This window comes from Macaca thibetana, chromosome 6 (genome assembly GCF_024542745.1).
Source record: "Macaca thibetana thibetana isolate TM-01 chromosome 6, ASM2454274v1, whole genome shotgun sequence".
Lineage (NCBI taxonomy): Eukaryota > Metazoa > Chordata > Mammalia > Primates > Cercopithecidae > Macaca > Macaca thibetana.
The window spans coordinates 136,183,919-136,206,941 of record NC_065583.1 but is presented as its reverse complement, the minus strand read 5'-3'; the positions used below and the strand labels follow the sequence as shown (position 1 = coordinate 136,206,941).

The following is a 23,023-nucleotide window of genomic DNA, read 5'->3' as shown; positions in this document are numbered from 1 at the left end:
GGAGGCTGAGGCAGGATAATTGCTTGAATCCGGGAGGAGGAGGTTCCAGTGAGCCAAGATTGTACCACTGCAATCCAGCCTGAACGACAGAGCGAGACCCCATCTCAACAACAACAACAACAACAAAACTCAAAAACCTTTTTTTAAAATATTCCTCGGTGGCCCTCTGGGTTGTGTAACAATCGGATGCATTAATTATTATGGCATCAAATGACACCAGCAACATACATAGCCAGAAATAACTATTTGATTCAGGCAGCTGCTACTATTTGTTTCAGTACTGTTAAATGTGGGGTTTTTGTTTTTGCAAGAGAAAAGGCGGTTGTGTGTGGTTTCAAGGAAAAGAAAACTCAGAACAACATGCAGCCTGTTAGAAAAGATCAATTCTTTATTTGTGGAAAACACAGAAGTGGGGCTATTTAGGCACCACCAATGTTTATGTATTATATTCATATGGCAGATAATAAACACAGCACCCTGGAAGTTTGCGCTTTGGGTATTAAAAAAAAGAAAAAGAAAGAAAGAAAAACCTTCTTAGGTCACTATCTTCTTTTGCTCCTTTCTATCTGACTCCTCAGGCAAGGTGCAATTCAAATCCCTGGAGAACCTCTCAACTGTTGTCAAGCTGCTGTTCAATGTTACTCAGAAATAAGGAAAGAAATTTGACACGGAGACACTCCACATCTTGGCTGCCTGGAAAAATATCATCTTTGAGGTCTTTCAACTCACTAAGTCATTTTTATTATTGTTTTGTCTGTCTATTTTCTGGTACAGTCTCAAAGACGTGTGGCCCTAATCATGCAAAACCGATCTGGGGGAAATCAGTTGTTTCTTCACGTCTTCGCAGGATTCTAGCTCCGCCAACTACCTCCGTCGCCTTGTAAAACTGGCAGGCTCTGGACGTTTTGCATGCTGAAGAAAATCACTGTTTTGCCTCCAGCAAGGAACATAAATGTTGCAACACTGACTCCTCCTCTCATGAAGAAAGAGTGAACAAGTGCACGGAGTTGAGCTTCTTCTCACAGAGCCACCGGGCTGGGGACAGTGGAGCGGAGGCTGAAATCCCCAGACGCCGGTTTTCTGGGCTGGGCTTTCTGCCTTACTCACTCATTCTCCCTCTTTCTGGATTTTACCGACCGTTCGCGAAACAGCTTTCCACACAATGGAGCTTCACCTCCTCGTGCAGGAAGTGCTCATCGACTGATTTGGCAGACTTTGCTCCCCGGCAAAAGTGAGTACCCATGGCGAGCTGAGGCCGCCTCCAACGGCGCGCGGCAGGGGCGGCGCGGGCGGCCGCTGTCCGGGCTGCGGGTTCGAGGCCCGCGTGCGGAAGGGAAGCGCGGTGGCCGCCAGCGCGGGCTACTGGAGAGAACGCCAGCCGGGAGCCAGAGCCGCAGCCGGCAGGGAAGCCCAGGATCCGCCCGCTTTCCGCCCGGATGTCCCTTCTCAGAGGGGCTAAAAAATACTCTTAAGGTGCTTTGCCTCCACCACTGCCCCCAACCCCAGCTTTTACAAACTGCACTCGGCTCGCATTCGTCTTTGTCAAAGGCATCTTCACCTGCATCCTTGGGCATGAGTTTCGGCGTTGATTGTGGGATGAGTTTCGGCGTTGATTGTGGGATGAGTTTCGGCGTTGATTGTGGGATTCTCAGAATATAAATTATTTGCGTCAAAATAAAAAGAAAAGGAAAAAAGGGCAGGGAGGGGGAAGGGGCGCAGACAGGTGATGTGCTGACAGCCGGACTCGAGACTCTCCCACCAGCAGCCGCCGCCGCAGCAGCCTCGCGGGCATCCGGCGGGGAAAGTTTAGGGTTAGCAACGCTGACCCGAAAGGTGTTGCTCCTCCCAAAAGTCAGCAGGGGTAGGGGCAGGTGAGCAGCCTCTGGGCCGGAAGCCGGAGCTGGACGGAGGCAGACGGACCTAGGCAGAGGAATTGCAGCCCGGGAGGAAGCTGGAAGGAGAGCCCGCTGGAGGAGGGAGGAGGGAAGGGAAGGGGAGTTGGTTAAAGTCAGGCAAACTCAGGTAACTGGAGGACCGGCCCGAGTGCTGCGGCAGGGGAAGGCAAGGGCTGGAGTCCTGGCTCTTTGAGTAGAAAACTATCCTTTTAGTGACCTCTACCTGTATCCTGAGGAAGCAACCCACACTGCCCGAAGAACAAGCAACATAGGGGATTCTATGACCGGACTTGAAAATGGTTGCAAAACATTATTATTAATCAGGAGGGATCACTTTGTCTTCATTTGTCAAGTTGACTGGCAAAGATTTCCCACCTGAAATCGTGCTTCACTTGACCAGGGAAGTGCTGCTAATCCCAATCCTGACCATCGGCTGTGCAAACTTGGGCAAGATACTTACCCTCTCTGGGCTTCGATTTTTTCCTGCAAAGTTTAGGTAATTAATTATTTACATATATAAATGTTTAATGGGGTGGAAGTGCTGCATAGTGCAAGAGAGGAGCAGATGAAAATATTAATTTCAGTGGTTCTTAAAAATTGGGGGTGATAGGTCCTTTTGAGGATTAGCTGTGAGTCCTCTTCCTGGGGGAAAATGCATATGGCATGGACGTAAAATTTTACGTGCAATCCCTGAGGATTTGTGGATACTCCCTGAAAGCCATGCCTGAACCCCAGGTGACAATCCTTTGTCCCTCCTACATCAAGACCACCCAGCCGACTCCTTGCTGGCAGTTGTGCTGACTGTGGGAGTAATCCACAGCCGCCTTGGGGGTCTGGAGTCAGCCACGCTGCTGAAGGAGACAGCTCCCTTGTCATGGGTGAGCTCCGCACATGCTCTCTCCAGAGCTCTACCAGCCTCTGACTCCAGGGGACACCTCCTCACAACTCTTTTTAATGACTCTCCTAAGGCGACAGTCCTTACCCCTAGAATTTTCAGTCCCACCAACACTGGAGAGCCATCTAAAGAGGATCGCTGTCTGAATCAGAGTGCTCTTCAGGTCACCTAGCTGGATGGCAGGGAGGCCAAGGCTTTGTTTGGAAATGAAGCACTCTTTGCTCCCTGAGGCATAGTATGAGTAGGCAGCCGTATTCTTTTGAACCTCTGTACTTTGCCTTTAGAGGACTAAGGATTCAGATCTCTGGGGACCCTGGGTGTTCCACAAGCAGTGCCAGCAAGGTACATCAGAAAACACACAGGGCTTTGGAACTCAGCAGACTGGGCTTCAGATCTTGACTCCCACACTGAGCAAGTCTCTGAGTTTCCCTGCGCTTCACTTTTCCTATCAGCACAATGAAAATAATGCTGGTTTTATTCTCTTCTTTTTTTTTTTTTTTTTGCATGGTTGTTGGGAGAATGGAAATACTATGTATCATGCCTAGCCCATAGTCAATGATAAGCCGTTTTTATTAATATTAATGTGGCACCATAAGTAAGTGTTCAATAGTCTCATGCTTTTTAGAACAGTTTACTCTCTCTGTCTCGAGTGAAATTAGTTCTGGTCTAGTTATGCTCAAAATGGAGTGGTGGGCTCAGAATACAGAGGCAGACTGGCTGTTCCAGTTGTGCAATGTCAAGCAGAGCACTATGTATTGCCGGCAAGTAAAATATGTCCAGACCGGCATGGATACTTGACCTGTCTCTCAAGTCTCTCTTGACCCATAATCTTGAGTACAGAACAGCTAGAGCTGTGCCTGTAGCTGAAAACAGCCAGGCATGGAAAGAAGTCTTGTGGCTGGGTCCATGTTCAGAAACTGTAGAGAGAAATGTCTCCATTGTCATCTTTCACAGCTTGGCACAGATGTAGCCAACTCAGCGTATACTCTCTTTCCATGGGGTCCTGGTGCCTCCATTGCAAGTGGTCAGCTGATGTGGCAATGAAAGAAGGAAACGTCGGAAACTTAAAAGGAAATTGGATATCCACAGAGTAGCCAAAGATCAGTATACTTTGGTGAGGTATTCCTGCATGCAAAGATAGCAATACTGATGCCTACTATTTATTGAGCCTTTAAGATGTGCTAAGCACTTTCACACATTGCCTCAATTAATTCTCATAGCAAGATTGCAGAGTACGAGTTATCATTTACAGCTTTACTAGTAAGGAAACTGAAACATAGAAATGTACATATGCCCCCCACCCCACACCCCGCATCTGCCTAGCTCAGGAAAGGCAGAACCAGGATCCAAGTCCAGGTCTGTCTGACTTTGGCACCCACTCTTTTTCCACTACCCAGTGCTCCCAAGCTCCCTGATGTCAGAAACTTGCATCAGTCAACTGGATTAAGATTCTTCTAAAAGGCAGGAAGAGCCAAATCTAGTGGGTGCTTTGAAGTGGTGTGAACATGTACTTGGCTTGTGATACATATTAACAGGTAGCAACAACAAGATCACCTATGGGAGAAGAATATTCCTGGCCCTTCCCAAGCCCAGCCATTAGACTCAAGATTGGCAATACCTAACATTAGCAGGTGAGGCTGGCTCTCTGTCACTGACTTCCTTGGTAATCCTTTTAGTTAAACAGAGCTCTGGAATGTTCATTCTCTACCACCTTTAGAATCAGAACACCACTTACCTTTACCTCGCTGTGCTGAGCACATTTTCATTCATTTATTCGACAAACATTTGCTGAGCTCTGTTTTGTGCTCGGCACTTGATGACACGGTGGGGAATGAGACACACAGAATCCCAGCCCTTGTGGAAATTCTATGCCAGAGAGAGTGACAGAAAGCAGTCAGGTGAACAAATACATAAATAAAATCATTTCAGATACTGATAAATGCTATGAAGAAAATAGAGGCTGAAGGCTAGAGAGTGATAGGGAGTGGGACCAACTTTCAACAGGGTAGTCAGAGAAGACTGCCATACAAAGGTTACCCTTGAAAAACCTGCGTTTTCAAAAAGGGAGCCAGCCCTGTGAAAGTCTAGGGAAAGGGCTACCTTAGCAGAACTCTCAAGAGAAAGTTCTTAAATTGAAGTAAATGAAGCAGGAGAGCTTAAAGTCTGAAGATGGGCCCTTTAGAAATTGAGTTGTATATAGGGGGACTTATTGTTTCAATGCCTACTGTACTCTTCTAGGCTGTGCTGTACACCCTGTTTATCTTCCCAACAATCTGGTGAGTTAGCTATATTTGTTTTTATTTTGCAGTTGAAGAAACCAGGAGTCATCAAGGTTAAGGAGCTAGTCCAAGGTTACGAAGCTGGTATTTGACTCCCTTAGTCTATTTCACTCCAAAGCCCACAACTATTTGCTAACACAGCATGTGGCCTTTGAGATAATGTCTTTTGGAGAAAGTGGGGGAGCCGGTAGAAGGAGAGTATCAAAAGTATATTAAGTAGCTAAATTTTGACGATGATTTGTATTTGATGTCCCAAATTCCAGTTAGTGCACCTACACCTGAACTGTCCAACACAGTAGCCACTAGCCACGTGTGCCTATTGAGCATTTGAAATGTGGCTATTTCATATTGAGATGTACTGTAAATGTACGCTGCACCCCAGATTTTTAAAGATCTAGTATTTCCCCGAAAAAGTAAACTGTCTCGACCCGGCGCGGTGGCTCATGCCTGTAATCCAAGCACTTTGGGAGGCCAAGGCAGTGGATTGCCTGAGCTCAGGAGTTCGAGACCAGCCTGAGGAACATGGTGAAATCCCGTCTCTATTAAGAATGCAAAAATTAGCTGGGCGTGATGGTGGGCACCTGTAATCCCAGCTACTTGGGAGGCTGAGGCAGGAGAACCACTTGAACCTGGGAGGCAGAGGTTGCAGTGAGCCGAGATCGCACCATTGCACTCCAGCCTGGGTGAGAAAACTAGACTCTGTCTCAAACAAAAACAAAAGGAAAAGTAAACAGTCTCAGTTTTTATATTGATTGTATGTTGAAATGATAGTATTTTAGCTATACTAGTTTAAATAAAATATATTAAAATTAATTTTACCTTTTTCCTTTTAATGTGGCTTAATAGAAATGTTTAAATCACATATATGACTCACATTATATTTCCATTGAATAGCACTGATCTAGACTAATAAGTTGACAAATACATGATAGGAACTTTTCCCCCTTCTTCCAAATGTAACTTCTTCCTCTATTCTTGTGTCAGGCTCCTTCTCATCTGCCCCCATATTCAGTTATTTGGTGAAGTGCAAGAGAAAACAGGTCCCTTTTCCTTCTCCCCCACCCTCATGCTACTGGTTAGCAGGTGATCATTTGAAGTCCACTATACCACGTCACTCTGGGATCTGATAAAATAGACCCAGTGATTATATTCATCACCAAGACCAGTCCTCTCACTCCGGCAAATCTCTTGAGCCTTTCAAATGTCCTACAATGAAAAGGTCATTTTAAATCTGGATTTAAAGTTTTACCTTTAAATCACTTCCTAGTACATTGTCTTTGTAGTTTGGGGCACTTTGTAAAATCAGACAAGGAGACAAGTAGAGCGTCATGTTTTTGTGCAAAGCTCATTAAATAAGTAATCTCATGCAGTAATAAATGTTTCTCCCTGTCCTCTTGCTTAAAACAGCATGAACAAAAAGTAGTTCCAGTTTCCAGAAGGGCTACTCCAGGGGCATCACAAAAGACCAGCTTTGGTTTCTTTTGTCCACTAGCTAAAGTGGCCCTCAAACATGTCAATGAAGTAATGATGTAATTTTTTCCTGCGGTTTCATTTATTTTAAAAAGAAGAGCAGTCAGATTCTGGTATTGCTGGAGAAAGCCTCTGACTTGGGAGAGCAAAGACGTGGATTCTGCTTTTGTCTAATCTACTGGTTTGCATGTTACCCTCTCTCCCCCTTTTTTCCCCCACCTTTCTCCCTTACTTCCTGTAGTAAGTTTGGTGTTGATGAGATAATGCCACAAAAAATGCTAATGGTGAAATGTACTGTACAAATTGGCCATGGTTATGATTGATAACCTGAATACAAATGGCTTCTCTAGACATGTGCCTGCAGGGAGGAATTGCCTTTATGTAGCTGGAGCAAAACATTATGTGAGATTCTTTTGGAATAACATTTGTTCATTTCCACTTGAAATCCAAATCTGGGGGACATGGCAGTAAAGAAGTTGACAAGTATGAATCTTAGTGCATCTGTCACTGGTAGACTGAATTCTTTCTCTAGTCTGTATAGGTTCCAGAGAGAGAACACCCAACTGAAAAAGGACAAGCTGGTTTTATTCACTGGCCAGAAATGGAAAATGAGAGACCTCTTGCTCTAAAAAGTCATCTTCTCCCCAGCTGTGGGAAGCTGCAGGATCGTGACAAGTTAGTTGTGGGGCGGGGAGCTATGTAAACACATGCAGGGAGGAAGTGCAGAGACACAGACACAAATAAACATGCCTCTCCATGCGTCCTATGGAGAAAAAATGGTGGCAGTTTTCTTCTAGGGGTGGGGAGCCCAGCATTATAGAGCTATGTTAATGACTTAAATGAAACAAGGGGTGGCCAGTTCTGGTTTGCACTGGTTTCCTGCAGGCCTCTCGTATTTGGCAAAGGATCACCAAGCTCCTGAGACATCCCAGGCCATCTGGAGTTCTTTAAGCAAGAGTATCTATAGATAAAGAAACTAGGAAGATAACAATTTAAGACAATAATGAGCTTTCCCAGCTATTTCTCTAGGGCTGCCCTGGTAACATTTCTACATCAATAGCAACACATATTTTTCAGCATTGTGTAAGCCAGGAAATCTATGCTAGACTCCATGGGGAAAATAGAATAATAAAACCTGGTTCTTGCTCTGAAGGAGCATAGTTCATAGTTGGAAAGATGGATAGAAACATAAAAGACCAATAGCATGTAAAGAACATTTTCTAAGTGTTACATGAATGATGCAAACAAAGTTTTGCAATTCTGGAGGACAGCATGCCCATAAGCTCTAAGGTATATTAAGAAGGACCAGGTAGAAAATGGACATTGAGGTCCCTAAAGACACATGGAGAGAAGGAGAGAGCCACCTCGAATAAGAAAAAATGCACAGTGGTGTGGCAGTGGAGATGTGCATGGGTTCAGGGGTGCGTGATGTGAAAAAGAACACTTGGCTTAATCCAATGGCTCCAGATCCGAGCTTTACATCAGAATCACTTGGGAAGCTTTTAAAAATTATGGATGCCTCAGCCCCACACCAGAGCTTCCATTTAATTAGTTTAAGACTAGGGCCTGGCCTCAGTGGTGTTTTTGTTTGATTTGGTTTTATTTTTGTTTCTGTCTCAATTTCCCAGAATATTCTAATATGAGGTCAGAGTTGAGAATCACTGAGCAAAAACCAAGATTTTTATATCATAATCATGGGACGTAAAATGAAAGAAGTAATCTTTTAAAGGAGATTAAATGGACAACCAAGAGTGTGGCCTTTAATTTGTATAAATTGTATATACACGCACATTTGTATGTAGTCTTTTAAATTCACAGATAATTCCTCGTGGTGATTCTGTCTACTTGGATGATGTGGCTGAAAGCCTTTGTAACCAGCTGCCTACTCTTGTCCTCTGTGTACTTTGGGGGTATCCTAGAGTCAATCCTAGCTAAGTGGGGCACAATGGGTATCTCACAGGTACTTGTTTCCACCAGGCTTTTTGTAATCATTGCCAAGGGCTTTATTATCATGCCTAATAGTGCCCACAGTAGCTATTTTATAAGCATCTGTAATCTTCCCTCACCTCTCCAACTTTACAAATTGAGAAATGGAGTTTAATTACTTGCCTTGGGCCAGGAGACTAGCTGGTGATGGAGGTGAAATGAGAATTCTCAGGGAGGTGAAATTAGAATTTCCAGCCACTGAATTCCACATATCTTATTAGACTCCTGAAGTATGTCTACCCACTCTCCTGTTGGTGTTAGAATGTTATTTCTTACATGAATGAATTAGTGTCACAGATCAGTAGGTGACGATGACTGGTTTACCTAAGCTGCCAGCACTGTGATTATCTGAGTGTCAATGACCCATAGCCAGTCACAGTGGTCCTGAGAGCTCCATCTCTGATGCCTGGGAGCTCTCAGTCTAGTGAAGTTTGGCCTTGCATATTTACAATTTATCCACTCTAACATCTGGGAAGTGAAGACTCTGGTTGCTATTCTGCCACTCCTAGCCCCACACTTTATGGCTGTTCTGATTTCTCTTCTCTGAAGCTCTTGTTCACTGAAAGGATATCACCTTTTTGTTACACCTCTGAAAAAAAGAGGAGAAAGCCCAACATTTGAAACAGCTGCTTTTTTTTTTTTTTGACGGAGTCTTGCTGTGTCTCCAGGCTGGAGTGCAGTGGCGCAATCTCGGCTCACTGCAACCTCTGCCTCCTGGGTTCAAGCTATTCTTCTGCCTCAGCCTCCCGAGTAGCTGAGATTACAGGTATGCGCCACCAAGCCCAGCTAATTTTTGTATTTTTAATAGAAATGGGGTTTCATCATGTTGGCCAGGATGGTCTTGATCTCTTGACCTCCTGATCTGCCCGCCTTGGCCTCCCAAAGTGCTGGGATTACAAGCATGAGCCATCGCACCTGGCCAACAGCTACATTTTAAAGAATCCTCTATATGTGTTGGGAGCTACTGGGTTCACTGCCAATGTTGAGAGTCGAGGTGGGGGAGACGGAGGTTCTTCTGAAGGACAGTGTGGGGAAAAAGCCAGAGTCTTGGCAATACAGCCTCTTTACACAAAAAAGATAGGTCAATTTGTACCATTCCCAAATGGTTGGGTTTTCTTTCTCTGTCTCCAAATCCATTACTGATTTAAAACAATTTCCAAAAGCTTTAGCAATAGCAAAAAGCAAGCCTCTTAAACAGTGTTGCTCCACACTGATTGCACGTGAGAGTCACCTAGGGAGCTTTAAAAACAACTCATAGACTCACTGAATCAATATTCTTGGAAGGGGCCTGGACATTCGTATTTATTTACAGTTCTCCAGGCTTATAATATGCATCCAGGGCTAAGAGCTACTACTGGTCAGCTATGATCCAAATCTTAATTACTTATTTATATTTCTTCTTTTGCCTTGTTTTAGAGTCTCATGGCCCAGAAAACCATCAAAATGTATTTTTGTTGAGTAGCAATTTCATCATTTTGTTCTTTAAAAAACATGATTTTGAGCATAATTTAAGTTTACTACTTCTACAGAGAGACCTCACACTCAGTAGCCTCATGACTAACATTTTCTGTGTGCAATTTAGAAATCAGATTGCCAGAAGCTTGCTAATTAATTATGAGATTGAAAGATAAAGGTTAAGCTTTCCTGCCACCTATATATTAGATTTCCCAATTGCTATGTTAATCTTTAGTTAACCAAGACTTGCTTTCTTGTCTCAGCCATTTTAAAGCCAATTAACTCTGTTCCTGTTCACACCCTTATTAAAAATATAATTACAGCAGTAGTCTCCAGGAACTGTCATTGGGTAGGCTTTACCAAGGTAAATTAGCCAAGAACTAACTAGGCTGTGTAACACCCTCTCAGACCCTGGAAATCATTTTGGTTGCAGAAGCTACTTGGTATCAGAGTAGCTGGGGTACTCATAAATTTGGATTTGGAAAAAGCCAATTCCAAGTCATCCTAAATGTGGAAGAATCTGTGATTTCGAGAATGATTCTGGAATCAACTATCCAAGGTCCAGCTAAGTCTAATACATCAATCCTCAGAAGGTTGTATTAATAACAAAAAGAAACCAGGTTTTTGTATTAGATTTGGTGGAAGAGGTTGGGGGACAGAAGATGATGTAGCATTTTGTTTTCTGGGGTGCTGAGATTGCGGGATTAGGAGAAAATAAGAAAAAAGATTGCAGGGGAGAAGGATGGACAGAGACCTCCTGTTAGTCAAGTATCATGGGCATCAGAATGTCTTTATTCACTCAACTAATGTTTATGGAGGTCCTGCTCTGTTCCAAGGACCCATTATAGGGACTGGAGATACAAGGACAAAGTTCCTATTCTAGTGTAGTTTACATTCCAATAAGAGGAAATAGATATCCACACTAAAAACAAACAGTAAATAAAACCCAATAAATTAGTCATTACTATGAAAAAAAAAATGCAATGAATTGAACGGAATAGAGTTTGCTGAGGGCTGCTTTCAATAGCTTGTACGAGTTGCACTGTCTGAGGAGGTGGCCTTCAAGCCAGCACATCAGTACTAAAAAGAAAAACATGCTGAGAGCTGGCAGAAAGAAGGCTTCAGGCAGAAAGAACAACAGCAAAAGTCCTAAGACTGGAAAAGGTCTGACTTGTTCAGGAAACAGAAAGGAAACCGTTGTGGCTAGACCCGAGGTAAGAAGCAATGAGGGACAGGTGGGAAAAGAGCAAGGAAGGCCCAAGGTCATGGGATGGAGTTAGGCTATTAAGTGCTTTGAGAGCTTAACATCCTAACTCATTGGGAGGTTTTCAGCAGGGAAGGAACATGGTTGGCATTGCCTTTGAGAGCTCTTCCCAGCTTCTGTGTGGAGAATGCTTTGAAGACTGAAAGCAGAGGGTTTGTAGGAGGCTGATCGGAAGTACAAGCAAGAGGGAAGGGTGGATCATGCCAAGGTGACAGCAAACGAGGTGGAAGAGGTGTTGGATTCAGGATGGAATTTGGAGGCAGGGCCGGCATGGCTTTCAGATGGAGGGGACCAGCCAAACTGCTAGAAAACCTAGTCCTGTTCAAGATGAGTGTTCCTGCCCTACCCTTGTTTTAGACCCCTTGTTTTGAACCAAAACAGAATAACATCTAGTGCTATTTAAAAACATTAGGAATTTTAACCTTACCTTGTTTAAGCGGAACAAAACAAATCCCTGCCTGGTGAGAAACTTCTGTTTGCTGCTTTTGCCTCTTAACCATAAAAATTTCATCCTGTCTCATAAGACTGTTCTGATGGCTTTTGTTGTTTTTGATTACCGTGCTTTTCGTAAGTGCTGGAAAAGTCACATTCGCATTACTAGTTTATCTCTTTTCTGAGTGTTTTGACACTTTGGCTGTGTTTACCAAGGCCTTCCTGCTGTCAGACATTTACATGGGGCTTTCTACAGTTGCTCAGTTTCTCCGCAGAAATGCTAATATAATCGCAAGCATTTAGTGGGCACTGACTATATACAATGCCTTGTTTTAAGAATTTCATGTTTTAACTCATTTAGTCCTTCCAGCCACCCTTTATAATAAAAAGTAGGTACTCTTATTAACATTTTATAGATGAGGAAACTGAGGCAAAAAAAGGGGTTAAGTCATAGGCCCAAGATCATACAGCTGGTAAGTAGTAAAGCCGGATTTTGAACTGAGTCTGTCTGTAGAGCTCTGGGTTCCTAGCCACTATGTTGTGCCACTTTTCTATATAATTGAAGCTGCCACCTTCAGAAGTAGACTTGTTTCTCCTGCAAAAAACCCAAGGTACCAGTAGGAGACAGTAAAACTGGGCTGGGCTTCCAGGAGTGGGACTGGTGGGGAGATGGCATCATCTAGAGGCTGAATGATCCAACCCCCCTCCAGAAAGGCCTCACATCTAAACCATCTGCCATCTGCCAAGGTGGGAGGATAAATTACCACCCCCTAGACAGGGCTCTGGCTGGTTAAAGTTGCCAATACCAGAGGAGTCTTGATGAAATGCCGCCTCTTTTCCTCAAACTCTTCCTGCCTACTAGTCATAGTTTCTGTGTTGTACCCACCCACCTGCCACTTATCGAAGACTGAAGAAACCAAAGTTATTCAACAAACCATGAAGGAAATTCTAATTGCTCCCTACAGCCATCTGAGGCCGGCCTTTGGAAACTTAAAAAAAAATTTTTTAAACCTATAGAGAGAGTCATATTAATTTGTTACCACATTATTTCCTTTAAAATTTTGATGGCTTCTTTCCAGTGTTTTATTAGAAGTGAAATAAGCCTAGGAAACACAATATTTCATTCTGTCTTCTCTACCTTTCACTGCATATCTACCTTCAAAAATGTTTGCTCGCGAGTTACTTGGTTTCTCAATAACTAGCATGAAAGTAACAGACTTTCCTTCCTAATGATAGTAACAACAATGGATTTAGCAGAATTGAAGTTTATACAAGGAAATGCATTAAGATTTTAATTTAAGTAATGAATTCTTCAGCAATGGCTGTAAAGGCAGTAATTGTGATGATTTGTCTTCTATACTATATGTTTAAACTAGTTATATATTTTAATTATATAAGAGGCAACGTTTTTGCTCCAATCTCCATAGGACAATTTTCAATAAAGATTAACATGCGTTCATTGGAAGTGTTGAATTTACCTAATCAAATCGTCAATTTGTTTATTCAACTTTAATTTTCAAAAAAATGTTATTTTAAAATATTATATGATACGTGTCAGATATTTCTTGTGGTTAACTTCCAAATTTAAAACTGCAAAGAAAACAGAAATCCATATATATAGTTGCAGTAAACTATACTCAATTAAGTTTGGAAGATTGCAGTGGCAACATCAGTTAATTAAAGTTTGAAAGCTATTTCAAATCTTTGCATATTCTCCAAATAACTCAGAATCCTACAAAAAGCTAAATCTTTTAAAAAAAAAATCTTCAAACCAATAATATAAATTCCTTCTTTATTGTGATGATTTTGATTAAATATTTAGCAGAAAGTAAGGGTGAATATGTATCAGATATAGATATGTCCTAAGCTAAAATCAAGTCATTTAAAGATCAGAGCAATTAATGGCAGTTATGTGATCACAGGGATGAGTCTATCACCTCCCTCAGGGTTTGATTCAATGAGCTTTATTTTTCTCTTAGCAACTTTTCTTTACTTTTCAAAGGATGTCATTGCAACCATAATAGTGTTCATATCTGTGACTTTTATATTTTTATTTATTTATATGCATGGTTTAGAATTCATTTAGTTCATTTAAAATTCAAAGATACAAAAGCATGTTCATAAAAATATGTCCCTCTCTCCTGTCCTCCAGCCTTTACAAAAATATACCATGTATATGAATATGGGCCAGATACCCTTTTAAAGTTATCTCACACGCGAGATGCTATGACTGTGCGAAGCCAGAGCCTACAGACTATTGCTGATCCCCCAGTAGTAGTAGCAGTCTCTTTAGTGGCCCTGGAGCTTCCTTTCTAAACTCAAGTGTATTATTTAGTGTGGCTATTTAGGGATGAACAGCAGTATTTTCAGAGAAAAGTACAGAAGAACAGATGAAATCACACAAGATGCACACATCTGGGTATTGGTGGGCATGTACTTCCAGTGGTGAGTTTACAAATAATCTAGACAGAGTTAAGTATCAGGTTTAAGAGTCCTAGGATCTAAGCCTGCATGGGTTCAGTCTTCTACAGGAACTTGGGAATGCTGGCATGTACACCCACTTTCAGGAGACTGGAGATATAAGTTCTTCTCTGCATTTGTCTCAGGTCATCACAGGCCTCAGAAGTTTCTCAGCAGAAAAGGATTGCATGGGTTGGATGTCCAGAAGGATACATGGAGTTAAATATCAGTCAGTGGAGCTAGATGCTTGCTAAGATTTGGGAAGATGATGAGGGAAGGCAAAACCTGTCACCTAAAGGGGAATTCTAGAATGTACTCATTGCACTCATGGTATTACTCTACCACCTTCATTTATCACCTTGTGTCAAACATAGACTTCTTGGTCAAGACCACTACGCTATAAGCTTCCTGAGGGCAGGATTGTGACTTATTCTCCTTTGTATACTCTGCCCCAGTGCCTAACAATGTCTTTGGAATTGGAATGTTCAATAAGTGGGTTAAACTTTTGAAACTGAATATTTCAAATAATCACAGATAACAGATGGTTAAAAACCAAGTTCTTGTCAGCCCAACTAGTGTCAAACCAAATCACTGTCCACGTCTTCAAAAGAAATGAAAGTTTTCTGATTACCTATATAGGTCTGGTCCCAAAACTATAAGGCAGCACGCTGTCTTTGGTGTTGATCTATGTCCCAGGTTGTCCACAGTCATCACACACTAATGACCACTTGTACGTGTATTTCATCTAGAGGATCGCACAGAGTGGTATGCTAGACCCAAGGAATAAGTTTACCTGCTTATTTCACTTCTCCACTGTCATCCTACTCGGTTTGAGGAAGAATTTCTTTTACCTCTGCTTACCCTATTAAGATGCCCCACATAAGCCCCCAACTCCTTTTCTTGTCCCCCTCCCACTTCGTGGTCTGTTTTCTTCTGTCAGACCCCTTCTTCCTCCAAACTGAACCTTCCTGAGAATATACCAAAGAATTCAGTAAACCATTCAGGCCACTATTGTTCAATAAATGAGCACTTCCAGAATTTGCATTTTAAAAGTAGTTCAACCTCAAGTCTCCATTGGTGGAAACGTTGCTATGATCTAGGTGAGAGAAACATTTTGAGAGCCTGTGGGAACCTCTAATAGCACCTTGTAGTAGCTTCTTCTGGTGCCTGTGTAATACCACAATTTCCAGAAGCCTTGCTGATATCCAGCTAAGCAAAAAGAAAGCCCTCAGTTCCAGAGTTCTTACTTCTAGATCTTTTTTTTTCTTTTCCCATTTTTTTTAAACAGAGTCTTTTTCTGTCTGTCACCCAGGCTGCAGTAAAGTGGTACAATCTCAGCTCATTGCAACCTCTGCCTCCCGGGTTCAAGCGATTCTCTTGCCTCAGCCTCCTGAGTAGCTGGAACAACAGACGTGTGCCACCAAGTCCAGCTAATTTTTTTTTTTTTGAATAGAGACAGGGTTTCACCATGTTGACCAAGCTGATCTCAAACTCCTGACCTCAAGCTATCCACCCACCTCAGCCTCCCAAAGTGCTGGGATTACAAGCATGAGCCACCGTGCCTGGCCCTTACTTCTACTTCTAAACAGCAATGGATTCCACTCTTCCAAGGACCTGGAACTTGCCCTAGGGTTGAGGGTTTTTTGTACTTCTTGCAACTGAGAACTTTCGTTAGAATCAGACAGACAACATAGATCTCAGCTCTAGTTTTCCAGGAGTGAAGCTGTGCAGCAAGTGAGTTACCTCTCTGTCTCACTTTTCCATCTGTACAATGAGGCTACTAAACATACATTCCAGGGTTGCTGCGAGAAAAAGACAATGCATCTACAACACTTGGCACCAAGGAAGCACACAATTCATGGGAGTAATTGCTATCATCCTCACCAAAGAGTTCATGATTTAATGGGGAGCACCAACACATGTACAGTCAACAGGGTAAAATACTGAGGGCGTGGGGCAAGTGTTGAGTCTGAGCTCAGTACAAATTTATGAGCCTCAAAGGCCCTAAAACATCCCTGACCACTCACTTCTATTTCACACCCTTCTTGCACTTCACCAACAAACCAGCAACATGCTTCTGGTTGGCAACCCTCATAAAAGAATTTACCTTCTGTAGTTAAGTCCAAAGCTCTTACTGCTTACCACATAACAGCCAATAAGATAAGGTATTGGGGCAAGGAAGATGACTTTATTTCAGGGAGCCAGCAATCCTCGAAGATGGCAGACTGATGTACTAAAGAACCATCTTAAGTTGATAGATTGTTAGGCTCCTTTTATGTTAGGGGAAGGGGGAACAGGTAGGGGGTTAAGGTCTACAGGTGCCTGGTGACCACAGGCATTTAGGCATCAGCAGGGATCTGAGGAGGTTGCAAAACTTCTTTGTTCATGGTCAACTACTTTCCTGATTGACCTTGTTTCTATAAATCTTTAAGATGGCATTGTTATTTGTGTGCATACTCTCTAATCTCCTCAGGGGTCTGTTCCAAAAGAGAGATGGTCATTAGTTCTGAAGTTAAACTATAATCTAAATTCTTTCCATCATTAGCTTGGCCTATGTGCAGGAATGAGCAAAGGCAGTTAGCTTGTGAGATTAGAAGCGAGATGGAGTTAGCTATGTGATATATGCACTGTTATGCATCTCTGAATACAAGAGCAATACATTTCTTCTTTTTGCTGTGTTTGCTTCAAGCCTGTGCCCCTGAGAAACTGGGTGACCCAGGGAAGTTTTCCTTCTCTTGAACCTCAGGCTCCATCTTTCTAACAATAGAGAAATTAATGCCTGCATCCCAGGCCCTTTTGGGGGTGGAGGAAGATAATGGTTGAGAAACTTCTCATCTATAGTTGATCCTCAATGAGTTTGCCCCTTTTCCTGTGACACTGCTTATGTATTTGGATGGTTCGAGCAGTGCGTCACACGTGGAGGAAAGGCAATGGAATGATGACAAATAGTTTGTTGATTTGGTGCTTTGTACATTCACCCACAAATGGCACACTTTCAAGGCCACTGTTCTTGCCAAATACTATCTGAAGAGCTAGGTTATGAGCCTTTGGAACCCAGATCTGATAAGTGTGGAGGAAAACTCCTCAAGGGAGATGAAGCTAGGAGATTAGCAGAATATACTTTCTCCATGTGTCCCACATTTGATGCCAGCAGGCAAACCAGCGCCAGCTGGGCAGTGTACAATTCCCAGAAATAAGGAAAGGGTAGAAGCACCTGTTCTTCCTCTAGCAAAACCAAGGCAAATGGAAAAGCTCAGAAATATATCAGCACCATTAGCAAGAGGCACAATGGGGAAGGCTGGAAATGTGCTGAGGAAAATCACATTGCTGGTCAATGCATAGCTGCCTGCTGGAGAAGAGAGTATGCAGACACACCTCAGCCTGGACAAAGGCCTCCAGGACCAGGGACTGTGCTCTGCAGGAACTGGGCCCCAGGCACTGAGGACTGAAAACCAGCCCAACAAAGCATAAGTGTTTCCATTTGTGAGAGATGAAATGATATGGGTTTTGTGACTCACTAAACCACTTGGAAGGCCAAACAGTTACGAAAGCAAGATGCCTGGCTTCTTCTAGCCACATGGAGGGGCCCTCAGACTTGAGTAGCTGTGTGCCACTTGGGTGGCTGCACCAAAAGGAACAGTGAGGTTTAGATGCTTGTTATTGTTCATTGTCCAATTTTGGTTCTGTCTATTTACTTCTAATTCCTTAAATATTATTGTGATTACTGGTATAGAAAGGAAACGTTCATTTGTGAGCAAAGTGTATAGTAAGAATTTAATAGTGAAATTCTCAGGAAAAAAAAAACACTAAGATAGGTAAAGAAACAGCAGTAACATGAGCTCCAAATATCTTCAGTTGTATTGTTAGGGTGAGAATTCATCATGTAAAGGGAATGCTTTGAAATCTAAGGCATAATCCAAGTGCGATAACCTAACAGGTTGTGGATTTCTTTTAAAGTAGAAATCACATGTGGCTTTGAGAAATCATCAACTGAAGCATAAGCTATGCTTATGGATTCTCGCTGTGTTATCACTTAGACTGGTTATGTAAAGACTTGGCAATTCCATGTACAAATGTGAAACTTCCCACAATGGTATTTTATGGGGATCTCCTTTTACAAAGTAGTCATTGATCAGGACTTTTTTCACTGATATATTCCTTTGGAAGCAATGAATTTTAGATAGGATATGATTATTGTACAATGTGGTAGGTAGCTCTGATTATTCAAGCAGCTAGGGCATTATTCAGTGGCAAAGCATTAAGCTAGTCTGGAATCTTTCTTCTGTGTAAGCAGGCAGCTGCTGTTGAGACTTTCTCTTTGTGGGTGAATTTGCCCAGCCAATGCCAAGCATTCAATGGGAGTAAGGGAATGACACTGATCACTGTTAATGACAGCTGACAATGAAATGCTTTAATGAATCTCATACTTGGACTTGGCTGCTAAGCCAGAGCCCTGTACTTGAAGAGCTTAATCATGATGCCTCAAAATTTAGAACTTGACCCTGAACTGCTATGGCTTCCTCCCACCCTCAGTTTTGATAGAAACTTTAAATTCGCTAGGGGATTCAACGTTTTACATGTTTGGTTATGAAAAATGGGAACAGTAATGTCCAAACAATGGAGTAGGCTTCTATATTGTTCTTTTCATTTAGGCAGTATAACTGACATGATTACCAAAGTCATGTTATAATACATGTATACACATTAATTTTATACCAGGGGACTTCACTGGGGGGAAAAAAGGGAAGTCCCTGTTTGTGAAGACTATGATTTTGGTTTCTTTCTGAGTAAAGCACTGCTAATCTCTTTGCTGTACAGGAAAGCGTGGTGTTATGTTCTAAAAATCAGAAGCCCCAGACCTTAATTTCAACTAATCTGATGACACCATTTTGTACTTCTGAGTTTCATTTCCCAGTAATTTCATGTTTCTAAGTAGGTGGGGAGCCCAGAATTGAAAGGCATCAAAAAGAGCTAAATGTAACCAGAAACCTGCTAACTCACCAGCTTTCTAAAATTCAGGAAGTATCTTTAGCTTGATTGCTGAACGTCCAAGGACATGATGATGAGATTAACGGGTATTTTTTCAGACTCTTTACATGATTATCAGAAATTGCTGCCCTGGCCAAAATTGTACACCTACCAAGAGGTATTATCTAGAAGAACTTATATTCATCTACTTAATGTGGACCTCGAATATTAAGGATGCTCTTAATATGTTCTAGACTGGAGTCAGCAATATTTTTTGTAAAGAGCCAGATAGTAAATATTTCTAGGCTTTGTGGGCCATATAACCTCTGTCACAATTCCTCACCTCTGCCCTTGTCACACAAAAGCAGCCATAGAGAATGCATAAATGAATGAATGTGGCTGTGTTTCAATAAAACTAGACTCTCTTAATGCCAAGTATTTATCTGCTGGAATAACACAAATTAATTTATCCCTGAATCTGTTTAACCTATTCATATTTCAGTCAATATTACATTAATATTTTATGAATCTGGTGTCATATTATACATGAATTTATCTGAATATTTGGTTAATACTACATCATGAATCTGTTATCAAGTCATATATGAATTTAAAAAAAAATTCCCTTATTTAGATTGTCAATAACGTCAATAAGCAAGTATCTTAAGTTAACTATCTATAGGGTTATATAGTAGATCCTCTCCCCGTTTTGTAACTCTTTCTGTTACAAGGAATTTTATATTATTATGGTATTGGGAAGTAAGTCTATTTATCCTGTCCCTATCTGTCTTCATATTAACCATATTCTGTTATAGCTTTTATCTTTGCAGACAGAATAGTTCAAATCTTCATGATTTGTTCTTAAACAATCCCCACTTCCTCATCCTCTTGAACATTTTATGCCTCCATCACTGTCTCTTCAGGCCTTGTGAGTCCTTGAAGTGCAGTGACTAGGCTGGAACATGGTGTGCCAGGTTGGTCACATCACCTCTTCCTAATGATGCCCCGTTGTACCTTTTGAATATGACAAAGAATAAACAAGTCAGAAGTGTGAAAGTGGGGGAGAAATTAAGAAAGCGCAGGGGATTTAGGAGAGAGCAAAATGGACTACAGGAAAAGCAAACATTGACTTTTGCAAAATGCTCTAAGCTGGTTACAAATGCATTCCATAATTCTCTAAACCTTAATTATAACCACAATTAAGCTTTCTGGTGTGTTGGAATAAGAACAAAACTAAAATCCTTCTTTGTATAGGAATAATCCTGCAGTAATTTAGAGCCAAGATCTCTAGTTAGGATGGGCGGAGTGGCTCATGCCTGTAGTCCCAGCACTTTAGGGGGCTGAGGCAGGTGGATTGCTTGCACCCAAGTAGTTTGAGACCAGCCTGAGCAACACAGCAAAATGCTGTCTCTATTAAAAAAAAAGTTAAAAAATTAGATGGGCATGGTGGCACGCACCTGTTGTCCTAGCTACTTGGGGGCACTGAGGCAAGAGAATTGCTTGAACCTGTAAGGTCGAGGCTGCAGTGAGTCATGATCACGCCACTGCACTCCAGCCTGGGTAACAGAGTGAGACCTGTCTCAGAAAAAAAAAAGGAAGAGATCTCTAGTTAGAGTTTGTCTCTGATGGATATCAACCATGCAAATAGTTTACACAAACCACATTCTTTCTGTAGAAGGAGAAAATCTTGGATGTAATTTAGCATAATGAGCTGAATAACTCTAGACTGAGCTTTGCTGCCCAGACAGGACTCTACTTCTGATCTGGGAAGTCTACCTTTGCATTGAATTCTCTCCTCTTCTCTCCTGACTCAGTGAGAAAAGTTTACATGAATTTACTGAGATCAGTTAGAGAAGGAACTGTGTGTCATTGAAAGTCCTGTGCAGAAATTCATATTAAAATATATCATGGTCATCTTTGGGAATGATTCTGCAAAATTCATAAAACAAAGATCTCCGAAACCCTAAGACACAGTGTGCTGGATGCTAAGGGAATAATAGTGAGCTGAGTGGTCTCTGCCTACACAGTGCTTGTAATATATTGAGGAAAGAGATCTCAATCAAATTCAAGTGCATTTATGAGTATGGTAAGGACAACAAAGGAGAGAGACATTAATCTGTAAGAGAATAACCCTGTCAAAGTGATGACTGATTTAAGATCAAAATGGGAAGGTAACATTTTCTCAGTACCTGCAAAGGCACTGAGGTGGGAGGGAGCATGCCAATACAGGGAAATGAAGAAACCCAGTGTGTATGAGCCAAGTTGAACAAAACATGAGAAGAAGCTGGAGAATGAGAGGGACCAGGCCCCAGGCTCTCAAGGAGCAAGGGAAAGCCTTTGGGGCATTTGAAGTGGAGGGATGGCATGATCTTGTGCGTAGTTTTTAAAAGAACCACTCAGGCTACTCTTTTAAGACTATTGTGGCAGGCCAGAGTAGATGCCTATAGACTTATACAGAAGTTAAGGCAGTTGATAAGAAGATAAACAATGATGGTAACTTACCTCGCATGCTTTTTAGATTATAGGCTAGAAGGTGGCCCAAGCCCGTGTACCATCGTGGCACAGTGAATACGTTTTCCTTCTGGAACATGGAAATGAATATTGTGCCACACAGCTTGATTGACACTCCCCAATGACTTTTAATACTGTGGGATCTCTGGCACATACTTCAGAAGATGAGGAAGGAGTTTTAATTAACCTCTGTTTAGGAACTCAATAGACATAATTTTCATTAACATCTTGGTATTTCATCTCCGTGAATTATTTCCAGTGATAAAGCTAGTTGGTTTATCCTCCAGGACTGCTCAGTTCTGAACAGTGGGTCTTAAGTACTCTTTGGAATTCTTTGAAGGTTTTTTTTTTTTTTTTTTCATTTTTGTTGACTACCTCTCTACTCATTTTGCCCCAGAAAAAAAGTAGTCATTTCTCTGATCAGGGAAATCTAAGAAAGGCTTATTTCATTTGGTACATTAAAGAGATGGAAGAAAGTAACTTTACATAAGAATATAAATGTCAGCTGTCCAGTGTATTATGGAATAGATTTCTCAATTTGCTGAAAGGTTAGGAAAATGGATTCTTACATAGGCTTAAAATTTTTATAATTTTTTTTGGCATTTTAGAATGAAATAAAGAAAATCAGTATCATCCTCATCTCATCACCCAGAAGAAAAAAAAAATACTGATACGTGGTGAAATATTTTCCTCTCTCATTTTTAAGAAGAATCAGGAATAGATTGTATACATATTTTTCAAATTCTTTCTACTTAGTGTTATATGACAGTCAATAATATATGTGTATATAAGTAGCAATAAATCATTCCTGAAAACTTGTTTTTTAAGCTTATATAACATTCCATCATATGGATGTACTGATTTTGCTAATTTGTTAAGTCTAAAATAATATTCATTTTCATTTCTTTGACTACTAGGTATAATTAATTTTTCATACACTTACTACCCTTCATACTTCTTCTTTTATTGATTTCCTTTTATGTTGATTATCAAGATTTCTATTTGACTCTCAACATTTTCTTAATTTTTTATCATTAATAGATGTAAAAAAAATTCTTAATTTGTAAAAAATAACCCCTTTTCATCTTAAAGATAGCAATCTATTTTCTATAATACTTGTTATAAATATTTCCCCAGTTTGATGTTGGTCTTTTAATTTTGTTTAAAGTATTTTTGACAAATGAATAAGCTTTTGTGGCTTGAAGTGTGTTCATTTTTTTCATTTGTGATTACAGTTTAGTTGTTGATTCAACACATACTTATTGAGTGTTTTGTGTTCAGCACTAAGCGTGACACTAGAGGTAAGACAAAAAACCAGGTACGAGTGGTTTTGCCAGTTAGAGATTACAATTTAATGAAGAGATAGCCAAACAAAACCAGGTCATTATAAAATAGCATATTACAAGCT

The 23,023-nt window shown here is 41.3% G+C and overlaps 1 protein-coding gene across 3 annotated transcripts in view; it reads left to right on the top strand.

Annotated features, from left to right (window-relative positions):
* The first annotated feature begins 376 nt into the window (after nt 1–376).
* The window catches only part of PRLR (prolactin receptor), a 170,477-nt gene continuing 147,830 nt past the window's right edge, over nt 377–23,023 (top strand). For all 3 annotated transcript variants that reach the window (XM_050793835.1, XM_050793831.1, XM_050793833.1), the window contains exon 1: nt 377–1,231. The gene's annotated coding sequence lies outside the window, so the exon portion shown is untranslated. The remainder of the gene's footprint in view (nt 1,232–23,023) is intronic.